Genomic DNA, 9,749 nt, shown 5'->3' on the forward strand with positions numbered 1-9,749 from the left:
GAGGTTAAGAAAATAAATATTTTAATTATTGTTACTAATTTTAAAAAGTAAAGCATGCAGAAATATGAACCTTTTCATCCAAAAATATTTCTTAAAGTGAAATAGCTTGAAAAAGTAGCTGTGAGTCTCCTGCTTTACTCACTAATCTATAAGAAGTGTAATGACCTGGGCAAACACTCTGGTATGTGGTTAGCCTAAAGATTCCCATGTACCACTGCCCAGCAAGGCCACAGAGAGGGCTGGGAAGAAGCTAGCAAAGGTTGCAACTTCTACTTACCCCAAGCATCTATTCATTCTAGATTCCCCTCCACCACCACTATCACCACCCCAGGCCTCTATGAGAGCTTATATCCCCCAAACAATTGAGTTGTAGAAGTTAACCCCAAAAGAGTTTTTAGGGACTGAATAGCAGCAGGGATGGAGCTTATTAGGCACAGACTTCATTGAGTGACTTGTGATAAATACGTTAAAATAGATTCTATGCCATTTTATAGGTCGGCTAGCTTGCATGATACAAAAATTTAGGTAATTTTGCTCTTATACGTATTATAACAATAATATCCTAAGCTTGCTAAACATGTTTCATTACTACCCAAAAAGTATTTAGAGAATGACTGGTTATCTCATACCTAGTAATTCTTTTCTAAGTATTTGTGGCTCCACTGGCAAAATATTGAGATGTTCTGTTTATTTATTTTTACAGGAGTATGAGAACTTATTCAGACATTTCAGGTATGGAACAAATCCCACTACAAGTTTCACTGTGATCACTGGCATTCCATAGTCACCTCGAGTTTCTGGAATAGAGTAGTTAGGAGGAAAGGAATCCAGCCAGGTTTTTTGCTCCATTCCCTTCCCTGCCTTGGTGCCATTCTGGGTCCTACGCTGGAGAAACAATTCCTCAAAGCCTCTCCCCAGGCTCGCTCTCAAGTGGCAGGCAGCACTTCAGTTTCTTTGTCTGCGCTGATGGAGGTCTGTTTCCTACCTCATTTCCCGACTCTAGCTTATCAGGCCTGGAGCAGTCCAAGATGAGCTCTGCTGCCAGAACCCAAACTACAACAGTAGTAGGACTCCATCCTTGCTGATTTGAACAGAGTGGTCCACAACTAAATTTCTCGTAAATCTGAAGTCGTCTAGCCCCTCTCTTCTTCCTGCTTATATCTCTAGCCTCTGCCTCACCAGGCAGACACCACTCAACACTTTTTTGAGTTTTTTACTTTACATCATCCCATGTGTAAGAATCTTTCATTGTAGCAACAGATTTTTGATGTAGAGATTATTTTATAGGCAACTGTGGAGGTCTCCCGTTGCTGGTTGCTGACCCTCCTTTAAGTTACTACCTAACTTCAGCCCTAGTCATAAACATAAAAGAACATTATGGAAGGAACAGAGGATCTTTTAACTGGGCTTCAATGGAGAGGGGAAAAAAAAACAAAAACTTCAAAACCAAATAACATCCAGCCAAACAATAGATAGGCACATAAGGTAAACATTTACACCTGGCAGGTACACTCCTCAAAACAATCAACCATGGGAGATCAGAAGGGCAGTATTTGTACAGGGAGATAGCTCAGAGGGCAGGAATGTACAGGGAAGAAGGACACAGGGAAAAAATAACCACAGGGAAGAAGTGGGGAGAGAGCTGTTAAATTGTGGGGATTGTAGTCAATGTTATAAAACAAAATAGGTCTGAACTGTTGTATGGAAAATGAACTTGCTCTATAAACTTTCACCCAAATCCCAATTTAAAAAAGAAAAAAAAAAAGTTGTTTTTTTAAAAAAAACAACACTTAGAAGGTATTTTCAGTATACTTACAAGAGTCCACCCCCCCACACACACACACAGTAAATGATTATAGGATAGATTTTTATGCAAATGGGATTTGTCTTTGAGCCTTCCTACTGGGCTTTAGTTTCCAAAAGTTCCAGCTGATTTTTATTGCAATGTCATTTTACCTATATTCCAATCTACGTTATTGAACCTGAGAACATTATAAGAAAATGCTATTGCAGCTTATAAGAAAAATGTAAAATGTCATTTGCAGTTTACACAAGTCTCATCTATAATTTCTACCCCAAATCTTTTTTCATGAAGAAATCAAGCTAAAACTAAATTTGAAGAAATCAATAGATACCCAATATAAGCCAATATTTTCCTCTTACTTGCAAGGATAAGTCTAGTGGTAATACTATTATTAAAATTGCACATCATTAATGTATTAGTATACTCCATGTACATTCTGAAGCCCTTGTTTATTTAGCTATGGAAATTCAAAATTGCTGTAGGGCGTTAAGTACTGTTGTCTTTATCCTATATGTGACTGATTCTTCCACCGATCTTCTGACACAAATTCAATACCTGTTATATATGAAGCACCATGGTAGGCTCTGGGAGAGATGAAAAGATAAATAAGACATGTTACCTGGCCCCAAGACTTGTGCACAAATAACAAAGCGTAATGTAACGTTGGTGTTATAACAGAAAAGCAGAGAACTTCTTTTTACCTCGTTGTTGTTGTTGTTATGTGCTGTAGAGTCGGCCCCGACTCATAGCGACCCCTCCTTGGGTTTCCGAGGCAGTATCACTAGGGAAGTAGGATTGCCCAACCTTCCTTCCGAGGAGTGGGAAATTATGAAAGACTTTATGGAGGAGACCATCTTTGAGTTAGGAAAGAGGAAATGAGGATATCCTAGATGGATATAGACAAATGATGGAGCAATATCAAAGAGACAGGGAATTGCAGGGCTCGTTCAGTTTAGGTATATTGAGAAACGCTAGCTAGAGAGCTAGGCAGGGACCAGATTATGGAGGTCTTGGGCCATGCTAACAATTTAAGACACTACTGTTAGGTAAAGAGCTCTGGTGGTGCAGTGCCTAAGACATTTGACTGCTAACCAGAAGGTTGGAGGTTCAAACCCACCAACTATTCCTCAGAAGGAAGATGGGACATTCTGCTTCCATAAAGATTTACCACGTGGGAAACCCAATGGGGATCACTATGGGTCGGAATGGACTGGATGGCGGGCCTTGGTTTGGTTGGTGGCCTTGGTTTGGTTTGCTTTACTGTTAGATAACGGGGAGCCACTGAAAGACAAAGAAACAACAAACTTAAGATCGTGTTTTAAGATTTCTTTGATTACAATCCCCAAGAGAAGCTGGAGGAGGTGAGAGGTAGGGAGACCACTTCGGAAGCCATTATAATAGTGCAGGTGAAGGATGCCAAAGTCTTGAATCAGGGAAGCAGACAGAATAGAAATAAGAAAAAGATAAAGTCAATAAGATTTTTGATTGACTACCTGTGAGACAAGAGGAAGAAAACAAAAACTGCCTATGACAGAGTTTGAGAGACTACATGCCTGGGAGGTAGTGAATCCTTGAAACAAACCGGGAAAAAAAATGGAGAAAACTTGGAAGGAAACAATGAAAAAATCAGCTCTTAAACACTGAATTTAGAATCAAAAGCCCTAGGTTTGAGTCCTGATTCTGTACTTCCTCTGTTACATGGATACACCATTTAATCTCTCAGAGCCTTGGTTTTCTCAAGTATAAAATATGTGTGCATACGGCTAGGGGCATGATTAACTGTCTCAAGTCCCTGTCTGCTGTTATGATTCTGTAAGCTGATGTGTTTGAGATTCTGGTTGCCCCCCTTTGAAAATCTAGCAGGCATCTGAAATGGGCCTCTGAAAATTAGAAGCAAAGCAAAAATAAAGCAAATGTGCAGCAAAATCCCCCTGCAAACTTCTTAAAGCCTGATGATGGCAGAATATACAAATCTGGGATGCAGTTTTCCACAGAGTATTAATTATTTTCCTTCTTTGTTTTCTTTCACCTCTTTTCTCATTCTTTCCATCTTTCTCTCCTGTATCTTCCCATTTTTCCTTAGGCCTGTATAGTTTTTCAGTTTTCCCTCTGATTGGCATTTCTCTCCCTGTCTTCACTCTCCTCTAATCATTTCTTTTTCCCCTTTCACATTATATTAGTCACACTTATACCCATAACCCAAGAAAAGCAAAGATTGGTAGAATCTTAATCCCTGATGCCATTGAATTCAGACTGTGTATAGACTAGAAATGGGCCTCATTTCTGGGCAGAAGCCAGTCTCGTAACTGCTTCCCACTGCACTAAAATGAATCCTGGGTATTATTAACCTCTCCAGAATCACACTCACCACCAGCCCTTGAGCAATGCCAGATGCGACCACGGTCTCTAATTTCTCTCTCAGCACTCTCCATAGTTTAAAAGAATTACACCTTTTCTTCTTTAGAGTAAGATGTTGGGTAAAGTGGTACTTCAAAAGCATTGCTTTTACAAAAAGACTGTGAGGCAGGGACCAGGCTAAACCATCTCTCTGCACCTGACTCTCTTTTTTGATGTTTCAGTTTCTTACCTTTCTAGGCTTTGTTCTCCTCAACTTTTCAGATTTCTTTCAAGTGAACCCAAAAAATAGGCTTATCTATGAGCCGATGGTATTTTTCTAAGATGAAACCAAATGAGACAAAGAATAGAGATTCCAGAAGAGAGGCGAAAATCATTATGAAATACTGGGCATTTCCTCCACTCCCATACCTTTCCCTTTCCCACTTCCCTCTTAATTATTACAAGTGAAATTCTTTGGAATCCTAAGCAGCCAAGTTTATCTCTATTTATGAAAGGGAGGCTAAAAAGAGAAAGGGTGGGAGGACCCTGCAAGGGAACCTGTTTGTGAAGTTTTAACAATGAGCTCCATTGGAAAGAACAAATACATTGTTGCTGAGCTGGTTAAAACATCATTTGAATTTAAGACCCGAATTAAATTCTCTCTCCTTCTGTGCCTTTTTTCTCTCCTGCTATTGTCTTTTTTCTTTCTTTCTCACTTCTTCCCTCTATGATGATGTCTCTTCCACATTTCCCACCTTTTTCTCCTCTGTCTCTCTCACCAAGTCCCCTTCTCATTTCCTCAATTTCCTGCCTCATCTGTCAGCCCTTTCTCAGGGGAGTGAGTGTGAGGGAAAATAAAATATGATGAAGAATCATGTAACATAACCAACAGGTAATTTTTTTAAAATTATGTCTCTAAAGCTATAAAGAATAAATATGACACTTTTGCAAAAAGTTATCAATAAGTTGAATATTTTAACATGAAATCTTATTATTACAATTGTAGTAACTCTGGGGATATCTTCCTGTGGAAAATGTAGAGGTAAAAATGATGGTAGGTGAGCTGTTCTAGCATTAATCATGGGTCAAAATGTGGTATCAGCAGAAGTGGGGCAAGGAGGGGGCCTGAGATGAGGCCCTGGAAGAGAATTACACGCTGCTGCTGCAATGCTTCCTTCGTTCTTCACCGTTTCATTCTTGTTCCTCCTCTTCCTCTTTGCACCTCATCTGTACTCTTTCCCAATCTGCTTTCTTAGATTAACAGATGCAGCCAGGAGCACTTTCTGTCATACCAAAATTATAGACATATTTACAGAGCATGTGCAGAACTGCCATGTACAGGTGTTCAGACTGCACATGGCGGAGTGTTGGGGCCCCATTCATATTGTATGCCAGGCACAGTACACAGCTTGCATAGCTGTATGTGAGCACTGTCCTATTGCATGCTAGGTTTCCTTGGGACACCAGTTTTGTAGTAAGTTGCTGAGAACAAAACTTCCCTTAGTCCTGGGAGCAGCACCCAGAGGCACAGAAAGACTAGAAACAGCAACAACTTTTGCCCATTGTGTCCATGGCCTGGTTTAAAGACTGGTTCTTGTCTTCAACTGCTTCCCCATCATAGCTAATGCTGTGTGTGTGTGTGTGAGTGCGTGTGCATGCACGCACACACGCTATCAGGGGGTGAGTTCACAGACTTGAAGGGAAGGTTGATGAACCTGGAACCACTTGACCGCCTCTCCAGGGCCCTGCTGATTCAACAGTAATGCACCAGCCACTCTTTCCACCTTTCCATCACTCTGCTTTCCTGTAAGAGAAAAGCTCCCTTGGCCTGGCTTTAGTGGCATGCTCACCATTTTGCCCATGGAAGGCAGAGCACTTAGTTTATTAACAGGGTCCCATCAAGATGCTCACATTGACAAGAGGTGATACACCTAAGGAGATCAATGAGGCCAAAACATAACAAAAATCACACATTCCCTAGTCTGTACTTGTCCTTTTGCCACTCCTCTCCTCCCTTCAGCATGCTCTGAATATTCCATTTAACTTGGTTTTTGGTAGTGGACAGTGAGGAGGTGACACACACAGTGACTTGTGCTGATTTCTACATCCAACTAGGGAGAGTCCTGAGCTCTGCCATCTACCAATAGACTATAAAGAATTAAGAGAGAGAAATTCCATTAAAGATAACCTAGTGTTTTATACTGATTTCATCCTTTGGTTGATATATTCTATAAAAATAAAAGTTCACATATTGAAGTCTCATTAAAAGAGAGATCTGCAAATACAAAGGATGACAAAAATGGTAATATATATACCATACTTACATTTTCAGTCCTGAAATTGAAAAAGTGGCTTCCAAATAAAAGCTTAAATTGTGAATTGCTGATTCATGGTGAAAGGTAGATAATTTTTTTTAAAGGTGAAAGCAATTCATTCCTATAAAGTCTTCACATTACTACAATTGAAATCATGTGTAAGTTATCTGAGTCCTTACATACACTGAGCATATTCTGGCATATATAAATTTCAAGGTGTGAATTTAACTTGTACAGAATCTTATCACACAGTTCAGCACAGATTAAGAAGTTGTAAATAATTCAAACAATGATATGTGTATAAGTCTTACTTAATAAAAGCTTATATTAGCCCCTTTACTTAATCTTAATATCAACATCTTAAATTTTTAGGCTCTTACTGGTGTAGAAATGTCTTTCACAAACCAAAATTCTAAGAAATTAGAAGGTTCCTTTAATACTGCTTCAACCTCTAGATTTAAAATATATTATATGCCCAAAGGATTTATTTTAAGAAGAAACACTAGCATAAATATAATTTTACTTTTTCAATTACTTATTTTACTCATATTTACTTTCTAAAAGTGTTTTATATTTAACAGTAATAACTTGAAAAAAAATTCTGTTCACATATGTGAATAAACTGAACTCACTTCTCTGTCTCTTCTCTTCTCTCTCTCTCTTTTTCTTTGGTCAGATAAATACGAAGTATGAAACCAAAAGACAAGTACAGCTTAGGAAATGGACAACCAACCCAAGGGAAAAACAAAGCAGTGTCTTCCATGTGGCAGAAATAAAGGCTAATACTGCTCATCAAGCATTTAAATCCATGTCAATCTAACTTCTTAAACCTTAAGTATTTTGATTGTGGACAATCTATTTTGAATTAAGCTAGAAAGCTATGTAAAACTAGAGATCTTTCAATTCATAAACTCAATTTTTATCTATGGGGTTTCTTTTCTTTGGGATCATTGATATTCTCTTTGATTAATTTTCTCATTCATGATTAGCCCAACACTGTGCTTCTCACATTGGGCACTGTGGGCTCCTTGAAGGTGGGGCCATGTCCTTCCTGTCTACGTGTTCTAAACAGAGGACCAGTATTTATTGAATCGATGGTTGCCATTTTCAAAAAGATAAAATTATTACCAATACTTAAAAAAAAAAAATACAGGCAAGGAAGAAAAGACCAAAATGGATGTCAGAAGAGACTTTGAAACTTGCCTTTGAATGGAGAATAGCTAAAACAACTGAACAAATGACAAGGTAAAAGACATAACAGAATATTTCAAAGAGCAGCTTGAGAAGACAAAGTACTTTTCTCAAATTACTCCAGTAATTATTACAATGAAATGTATGATGACCTGGAGTTACAAAATCAAAAGGGACAAACACACTTGGCATTTCTCAAGCTGAAAGAACTGAAGAAAAAAATTAAGTCTTGATTTGCAATATTGAAAGTTTCTGTGGACAAAATATTGAATGATGCAGGAAGCAACAAAAGAAGATGAAAGGAATACACTATGAAACAGAATTGGTCGATGTTCAACTATTTCAGAAGGTGGCATATGATCAAGAACCAATGGTATTGAAGGAAGAAGTCAGAGCTGCACAGAAGGAATTGGCAAAAAATAAGGCTCCAGGAATTGACCAAATACCCATTGAGATGTTTTAACAAACAGATGCCGTGCTGGAGGCACTTAGTTGTCTATGCCAAGTAATTTGGAAGACAGCTACCTGGCCAACTGACTGGAAGAGATCCATATTTGTCCCCATTCCAAAGAAAGGTGATCCCACAGAATGTGGAAATTATTGAACAATGTAATTAATATCACATACAAATAAAATTTTGCTGAAGATAATTCAAAAACAGTTGCAGCAATATATTGACAAGGAAATTCTAGAAATGCAAGCTGAATTCAGAAGAGGACTTGGAACGAGGGACATCACTGCTCATGTCACATGAATCTTGGCTGAAAGCAAAGAATACCAGAAGGATGTTTACTTGTGTTTTATTGGCTATGCCAAAGCATTCAACTGTGTAGATCATTAGCAAATTATGGACAACATTGAAAAAAATAGGAATTCCAGAATACTTGATTGTGCTCATCAATAACCTGTACATAGATTAGGACGTTGTCCTTCGAATAGAACAAGGAGACACTGCATGGTTTAAAATCAGGAAGGGATTGGACAGGGAGGGGAGGAGACTGGGTTAGGGTTGGGGATGGTAATTGAGGAGTGAAAATAAATAAAGTCAGGAAAGGAAGTGTGTCAGGGTTGTACCCTTTCACCATACTTATTCAGTCTGTATGCTTAGCAAATAATCCAAGAAGGTGGACTATATGAAGAAGAATGCAGCATTAGGATTGGAGGAGGACTGATTAACAATCTTTCATATGCAAATGACCCAGCCTTGCTTGTTGAAAGTGAAGATGACTTGAAGCACTTACTGATGAAGATTAAAGACTACAGTCTGCAGTATGGGTTGTTGTTGTTGTGTGCTGTCAAGTCGGACCCTACTCATAGCGACCCCTCCTTGGGTTTCCGAGGCAGTTTCACTACGGAAGTAGATTGCCCAACCTTCCTTCCGAGGAGTGGCTGGTGGGTTTGAACCACCAGCCTTCTCGTTAGCAGTCAAGTGCCTTAGGCACTAAGCTACCAGAGCTCCCATGTTGTTGTTGTTGTTATGTGCCGTCGAGTCGGCCCCGACTCATAGCGACCCCTCCTTGGGTTTCCGATGCAGTATCACTACGGAAGTAGGATTGCCCAACCTTTCTTCCGAGGAGTGGCTGGTGGGTTTGAACCACCAGCCGTCTGGTTAGCAGGCAAGTGTCTTAGCCACTATGCTACCAGAGCTCCCATAGTCCTCAATATAAAGAAAGTTAAAATCCTCACAACTGGAACAATAAGCAGCATCAGGATAAATGGAAAACAGATAGAAATTGTCAAGGATTTCATATCACTTGGATCCACAATCAACACCCATGGAATGGAAGCAACAGTCAAGAAATCAGAAGTCTCATTGCACTGGGCAAATCTGCTGCAAAAGGACCCTTTAAAGTGCTGAAGAGCAAAGATGCCACTTTGAAGACTAAGGTGAGCCTAAACCAAGTCATGGTATTTCCAATCACCTCATATGCATGTGAAAGCTGGACAATGAATAAGGAAGACCAAAGAAGAGTTGATGCTTTTGAATTGTGGTGTTGGTGAAGAATACTGAAAATACCATGGGCTGCCAGAAGAACAAACAAATCTGTCCTGGAAAAAGTGCAGCTGGAATGGTCTTTGGAAGCAAGAATGTCTCACCTACT

Source organism: Orycteropus afer, unplaced genomic scaffold, assembly GCF_000298275.1.
Source record: "Orycteropus afer afer isolate SDZICR_OR568_19922 unplaced genomic scaffold, OryAfe1.0 scaffold00088, whole genome shotgun sequence".
NCBI classification, from domain to species: Eukaryota; Metazoa; Chordata; class Mammalia; order Tubulidentata; family Orycteropodidae; genus Orycteropus; species Orycteropus afer.